A 7,859-nucleotide genomic window follows, 5' to 3' on the forward strand; every position below is an offset into this window, starting at 1 on the left:
GGTTTGGCGGGTTCGCGGTCGAATATCATTGGCTGTCGCGGATATTTCTGCAAGAAATAATATACTAGCTATACGGGGAGGTCTAATAGTATCACTAGACATTGAAAATAAGTTTTAAATGGACTCATGTGAAGAGAAAGGAGTCAAAACACATCGACATTAATAACAGCGCCACCTAGAGGTCAAAGGTCACCAAATTCATCCAGTGTAACCTTTATGGGGTCATGGGTCTATGTACCAAGGTTGGTTATGATATGTCAAAGAACTGCTGAGATATGGGCTTACTTCCGGTTTGGCCGCTGCGCTGCAAAATTTGATTGGCTTTAGCGGGCAAACGGTTTTGAATTTGACAAATCTATTCGATGTTTTTCATCAAGGATGGCCAGAAGATCATGTGTGCCAAGTTTCGAGATGATTGGACAAGATTTGTGATAGGAGTAGCATTTTGAAGGTTTTTGACATAAACCAAGATGGCGGACATATACGTCATGGCGCAATGACGTCATAGGATGTGTTGAACTGGGCTTGGTTCAAGGAATCCAATGATACCTGGTTTGTGAAAATTGGTCGAATAGGTCAAAAGTTATGAACATGAATGCATGCCCAACTTTGACCTGTTGGTGGCGCTAGAGCTGTTGGGCTAGCGACCTTAGATTGGCTTAATGGGCTAATGGGGCAGTCCTGAACAAGTGTGCCAAATTTCACAACTTTTCGCCAAGCGGTTCTATGGGCTGCCATTGACTCCAATGGCAGCATAATAATAATAATAATAATAAGAATTCGTACAATAACAATAGGTTGTCTCGCAACATAGTTGCTTGACACCCAATAATAAGAATTCGTACAATAACAATAGGTTGTCTCGCAACATAGTTGCTTGACACCCAAATATAGCTGCGAGCAGCAATGTGGGTGTCAGGCATAATGGGACTCGGTAAGCTAATTACGCCGGGCGGACGTAATCGGCTAGGTGGCTACATGACGACCGTCTCGGTAATCGGCAATACTGACAGCCGGTGGGATGAGCATTATGTGGGAAAATGACCCCACCTAGAGGTAAGGGCGCAATACAGTCTGCCTGACAGAACAAATGTCACAAATACATAGGGGTATTCGGAACAATATCCCTAAAAGAGACACAATGTAAACAAGCATCCGTTCTGGAGGCTGTTCGTGAAGCATCTAATCCAGTGGGAATTGCAGTTTATATAGTAGGTGGGCGGAAAGGTAAATATAGTCATTGTTGCATTATACATGAAGTACCGCTTGTCGCCACACGAGTGCAGTGTCTACCCATTAATGAGCGCCACACGAGTGCAGTGTCTACCCATTAATGAGCAACGTCAAGTTTGATTGGCTGTCACGGCCAAACGGTTTAGAATTTGAGAAAGCTGTTTAATACATTTGTTCATCTTGGTCTGAAGATCATATATGCCAAGTTCCATGAAGATTGGACATAATTTGTGGCCTGTGGAAATTTACAACTGATTTTGACAACTTTCAACATGGCGGCCAAGTTCTGATGTTGCAATGAGAAATAATTTTAAAGCTATATAAGGAGGTCTGGCAGTATCCTCAGACATTAAAAATAAGTTTGAAATGTACTCATGTGAAGAGAGAGGAGTTAAAACACGTCTTCATTAATTATAGCGCCCCCTAGAGGTCAATGGTCACCAAATTCAGTGAGTGTCCCCATGATGATGTTATGGGTCTATATATCAAGTTTGGTTATGATATGTCAAAGGGCTGCTGAGATATTGGCGTGTTTCCGGTTTGGCGGCTTCACGGTCGAATATCATTGGTTGTCGCGGATATTTCTGCAAGAAATAATATACTAGCTATACGGGGAGGTCGAATAGTATCACTAGACATTGAAAATAAGTTTTAAATGTACTCATGTGAAGAGAAAGGAGTCAAAACACATTGACATTAATAACAGCGCCACCTAGCGGTCAATGGTCACCAATTTCATCCAGTGTAACCTTTATGGGGTCATGGGTCTATGTACCAAGGTTGGTTATGATATGTCCAAGGGCTGCTGAGATATGGGCTTACATCCGGTTTGGCGGCTTGGCCGCCAAATTTGATTGGCTCTAGCGGGCAAACGGTTCTGAATTTGAAAGGTCCATCAAATGTTTTGCATCAAGCATTGCCAGATGATCATGTTTGCCAAGTTTCGAGATGATTGGACAAGATTTGTGATAGAAGTAGCACTTTGAAGGTTTTTGACATAAACCAAGATGGCGGAAATATACGTCATGGCACAATGACGTCATAGGGTGTGTTGAACTGGGCTTGGTTCAAGAAATCCAATGATACCTGGTTTGTGAATATTGGTCAAATAGGTCGAAAGTTATGAACATGAATGCATGTCCAACTTTGACCTGTTGGTGGCGCTAGAGCTGTTGGGCTAGCGACCTGAGATTGGCTCAATAAGCTAATGGGGCTGTCCTGAACCAGTATGCCAAATTTCACAACTTTTCACCAAGCGGTTCTATGGGCTGCCATTGACTCCAATGGCAGCATAATAATAATAATAATAATAATAAGAATTCGTACGAAAACAATAGGTTGTCTCGCAACATAGTTGCTTGACACCCAAATATAGCTGCGAGCAGCAATGTGGGTGTCAAGCATAATGGGACTCGGTAAGCTAATTACGCCGGGCGGACGTAATCGGCTAGGTGGCTACATGACGACCGTCTCGGTAATCGGCAATACTGACAGCCGGTGGGATGAGCATTATGTGGGAAAATAACCCCACCTAGAGGTAAGGGCGCAATACAGTCTGCCTGACAGAACAAATGTCACTAATACATAGGGGTATTCGGAACAATATCCCTAAAAGAGACACAATGTAAACAAGCATCCGTTCTGGAGGCTGTTCGTGAAGCATCTAATCCAGTGGGAATTGCAGTTTATATAGTAGGTGGGCGGAAAGGTAAATATAGTCATTGTTGCATTATACATGAAGTACCGCTTGTCGCCACACGAGTGCAGTGTCTACCCATTAATGAGCGCCACACGAGTGCAGTGTCTACCCATTAATGAGCAACGTCAAGTTTGATTGGCTGTCACGGCCAAACGGTTTAGAATTTGAGAAAGCTGTTTAATACATTTGTTCATCTTGGTCTGAAGATCATATATGCCAAGTTCCATGAAGATTGGACATAATTTGTGGCCTGTGGAACTTTACAACTGATTTTGACAACTTTCAACATGGCGGCCAAGTTCTGATGTTGCAATGAGAAATAATTTTAAAGCTATATAAGGAGGTCTGGCAGTATCCTCAGACATTAAAAATAAGTTTGAAATGTACTCATGTGAAGAGAGAGGAGTTAAAACACGTCTTCATTAATTATAGCGCCCCCTAGAGGTCAATGGTCACCAAATTCAGTGAGTGTCCCCATGATAATGTTATGGGTCTATATATCAAGTTTGGTTATGATATGTCAAAGGGCTACTGAGATATTGGCGTGTTTCCGGTTTGGCGGCTTCACGGTCGAATATCATTGGCTGTCGCGGATATTTCTGCAAGAAATAATATACTAGCTACACGGGGAGGTTTAATAGTATCACTAGACATTGAAAATAAGTTTTAAATGGACTCATGTGAAGAGAGAGGAGTCAAAACACATCAACCATAATAACAGCGCCCCCTAGAGGTCAAATGTCACCAAATTCATTCAGAGTAACCTTTATGGGGTCATGGGTCTAGGTACCAAGGTTGGTTATGATATGTCAAAGGGCTGCTGAGATATGGGCTTACATCCGGTTTGGCGGCTTCGCCGCCAAATTTGATTGGCTCTAGCGGGCAAACGGTTTTGAATTTGAAAGGTCCATCAGATGTTTTGCATCAAACATCGCCGGATGATCATGTGTGCCAAGTTTCGAGATGATTGGACAAGATTTGTGATAGAAGTAGCACTTTGAAGGTTTTTGACATAAACCAAGATGGCGGACATATACGTCATGGCGCAATGACGTCATGGGGTGTGTTGAACTGGGCTTGGTTCAAGGAATCCAATGATACCTGGTATGTGAAAATTGGTCAAATAGGTCGAAAGTTATGAACATGAATGCATGCCCAACTTTGACCTGTTGGTGGCGCTAGAGCTGTTGGGCTAGCGACCTGAGATTGGCCTAATGGGGCTGTCCTGAACAAGTGTGCCAAATTTCACAACTTTTCGCCAAGCGGTTCTATGGGCTGCCATTGACTCCAATGGCAGCATAATAATAATAATAAATATAGCTGCGAGCAGCAATGTGGGTGTCAAGCATAATGGGACTCGGTAAGCTAATTTTGCCGGGCGGACGTAATCGGCCAGGGGGCTACATGACGACCGTCTCGGAAATCGGCAATACCGACAGCCGGTGGGATGAGGAAATGGGAAAAGGACCCCACCTAGAGGTAAGGGCGCAATACAGTCTGCCTGACAGAACAAATGTCACAAATACATAGGGGTATTCGGAACAATATTCCTAAAAGAGACACAATGTAAACAAGCACCCGTTCTGGAGGTGGTTCGTGAAGCATCTAATCCATCGGGAATTGAAGTTTATATTGTAAATCGGCGTAATGGTAAATATAGTCATTGTTGTAGTATACATTAAGTACCGCTTGTCGCCACACGAGTGCAGTGTCTACCCATTAATGAGCGTCGTCAAGTTTGATTGGCTGTCACGGCCAAACGGTTTTGAATTTGAGAAAGCGGTTTGATACATTTGTTCAGCTTGGTCGGAAGATCATTTTTGCCAAGTTCTATGAAGATTGGACATTGTAGTGTTCTCGTGCAGTGTGTTGTAACCCTGACTTAACACAGAGTTAAACCGTAGCCAATGAAGACAGAGTCGTAGTAAGGTTGACCATTTACTGTCACAATTCCTCATGAACAGACGGTGAAAACTGCAAATAAAAGAATACAAAAATACTGAATGTACATTTGACTAAACAGCATGTTGTACATAGTTGTAAATAATAATATGAACTGTCTAACACTGCATGAAGACATTCTGATGCCAATTGCATTGATTTTAGTTTGTACACAATTGCTAACCAAAACGTTTTTAACAACACATCAAACATTATTTTTAAATAAATCCACTCTAATATATTATCTTAAACATGTCTTGCATTGATTAAACAAACTTACGGCATTGCCTCTTAGATGCTTTCATGTGGATGCTAGCGGATTACAATCAGAAGATGCACATGTCTGCCATTCCTTCTACAGAGGTAAGATTTTTAACAGGAAATTACGTCACAGGAAGTGACTAAACCGGAAGTGAAATAATAACAAACCTAAAACGGCAAAATAATATGAATTTATACATTGGCTTATTTTAACTGTAAAGTAATTATTCACATCCGTTTTTACATATACATATTTAAGAAATCAATGTAAGAATATTAAATGAGTGCCAGGAGAGACAACACAGACATAATTTGTGGCCTGTGGAAATTTTCAACTGATTTTGACAACTTGCAACATGGCGGCCAAGTTCTGATGCAATGAGAAATAATTCATAAGCTACATAAGGAGGTCTGGCAGTATCCTCAGACATTAAAAATAAGTTTGAAATGTACTCATGTGAAGAGAGAGGAGTTAAAACACGTCTTCATTAATTATAGCTTCCCCTATAGGTCAATGGTCACCAAATTCATTGAGTGTCCCCCTGATGATGTTATGGGTCTATGTATCAAGTTTGGTTATGATATGTCAAAGGGATGCTGAGATATTGGCGTGTTTCCGGTTTGGCGGGTTCGCGGTCGAATATCATTGGCTGTCGCGGATATTTCTGCAAGAAATAATATACTAGCTATACGGGGAGGTCTAATAGTATCACTAGACATTGAAAATAAGTTTTAAATGGACTCATGTGAAGAGAAAGGAGTCAAAACACATCGACATTAATAACAGCGCCACCTAGAGGTCAAAGGTCACCAAATTCATCCAGTGTAACCTTTATGGGGTCATGGGTCTATGTACCAAGGTTGGTTATGATATGTCAAAGAACTGCTGAGATATGGGCTTACTTCCGGTTTGGCCGCTGCGCTGCAAAATTTGATTGGCTTTAGCGGGCAAACGGTTTTGAATTTGACAAATCTATTCGATGTTTTTCATCAAGGATGGCCAGAAGATCATGTGTGCCAAGTTTCGAGATGATTGGACAAGATTTGTGATAGGAGTAGCATTTTGAAGGTTTTTGACATAAACCAAGATGGCGGACATATACGTCATGGCGCAATGACGTCATAGGATGTGTTGAACTGGGCTTGGTTCAAGGAATCCAATGATACCTGGTTTGTGAAAATTGGTCGAATAGGTCAAAAGTTATGAACATGAATGCATGCCCAACTTTGACCTGTTGGTGGCGCTAGAGCTGTTGGGCTAGCGACCTTAGATTGGCTTAATGGGCTAATGGGGCAGTCCTGAACAAGTGTGCCAAATTTCACAACTTTTCGCCAAGCGGTTCTATGGGCTGCCATTGACTCCAATGGCAGCATAATAATAATAATAATAATAAGAATTCGTACAATAACAATAGGTTGTCTCGCAACATAGTTGCTTGACACCCAATAATAATAAGAATTCGTACAATAACAATAGGTTGTCTCGCAACATAGTTGCTTGACACCCAATAATAAGAATTCGTACAATAACAATAGGTTGTCTCGCAACATAGTTGCTTGACACCCAATAATAAGAATTCGTACAATAACAATAGGTTGTCTCGCAACATAGTTGCTTGACACCCAAATATAGCTGCGAGCAGCAATGTGGGTGTCAAGCATAATCGGACTCGGTAGGCTAATTCTGCCGGATGGACGCAATCGGCCAGGGGGCTACATGACGACCGCCTCGGAAATCGGCAAAACCGTTTGCCCGCTAGAGCCAATCAAATTTGGCGGCAAAGCCGCCAAACCGGATGTAAGCCCATATCTCAGCAGCCCTTTGACATATCATAACCAACCTTGGTACCTAGACCCATGACCCCATAAAGGTTACTCTGAATGAATTTGGTGACATTTGACCTCTAGGGGGCGCTGTTATTATGGTCGATGTGTTTTGACTCCTCTCTCTTCACATGAGTCCATTTAAAACTTATTTTCAATGTCTAGTGATACTATTAGACCTCCCCGTGTAGCTAGTATATTATTTCTTGCAGAAATATCCGCGACAGCCAATGATATTCGACCGTGAAGCCGCCAAACCGGAAACACGCCAATATCTCAGCAGCCCTTTGACATATCATAACCAAACTTGATATATAGACCCATAACATCATCATGGGGACACTCACTGAATGACCCCACCTAGAGGTAAGGGCGCAGTACAGTCTGCCTGACAGAACAAATGTCACAAATACGTAGGGGTATTCGGAACAATATCCCTAAAAGAGACACAATGTAAACAAGCATCCGTTCTGGAGGTGGTTCCTGAAGCATCTAATCCAGTGGGACTTGCAGTTTATATTGTAAGTGGGCGGAATGGTAAATATAATCATTGTTGCATTATACATTGAGTACCGCTTGTCGCCACACGAGTGCAGTGTCTACCCATTAATGAGCGCCACACGAGTGCAGTGTCTACCCATTAATGAGCGCCGTCAAGTTTGATTGGCTGTCACGGCCAAACGGTTTTGAATTTGAGAAAGCTGTTTGATACATTTGTTCAGCTTGGTCGGAAGATCATATATGCCAAGTTTCATGAAGATTGGGCATAATTTGTGGCCTGTGGAAATTTACAACTGATTTTGACAACTTTCAACATGGCGGCCAAGTTCTGATGTTGCAATGAGAAATAATTTATAAGCAATATAAGGAGGTCTGGCAGTATCCTCAGACATTAAAAATA

This window comes from Gadus morhua, chromosome 20 (assembly GCF_902167405.1).
Source record: "Gadus morhua chromosome 20, gadMor3.0, whole genome shotgun sequence".
Classification (NCBI taxonomy): domain Eukaryota; kingdom Metazoa; phylum Chordata; class Actinopteri; order Gadiformes; family Gadidae; genus Gadus; species Gadus morhua.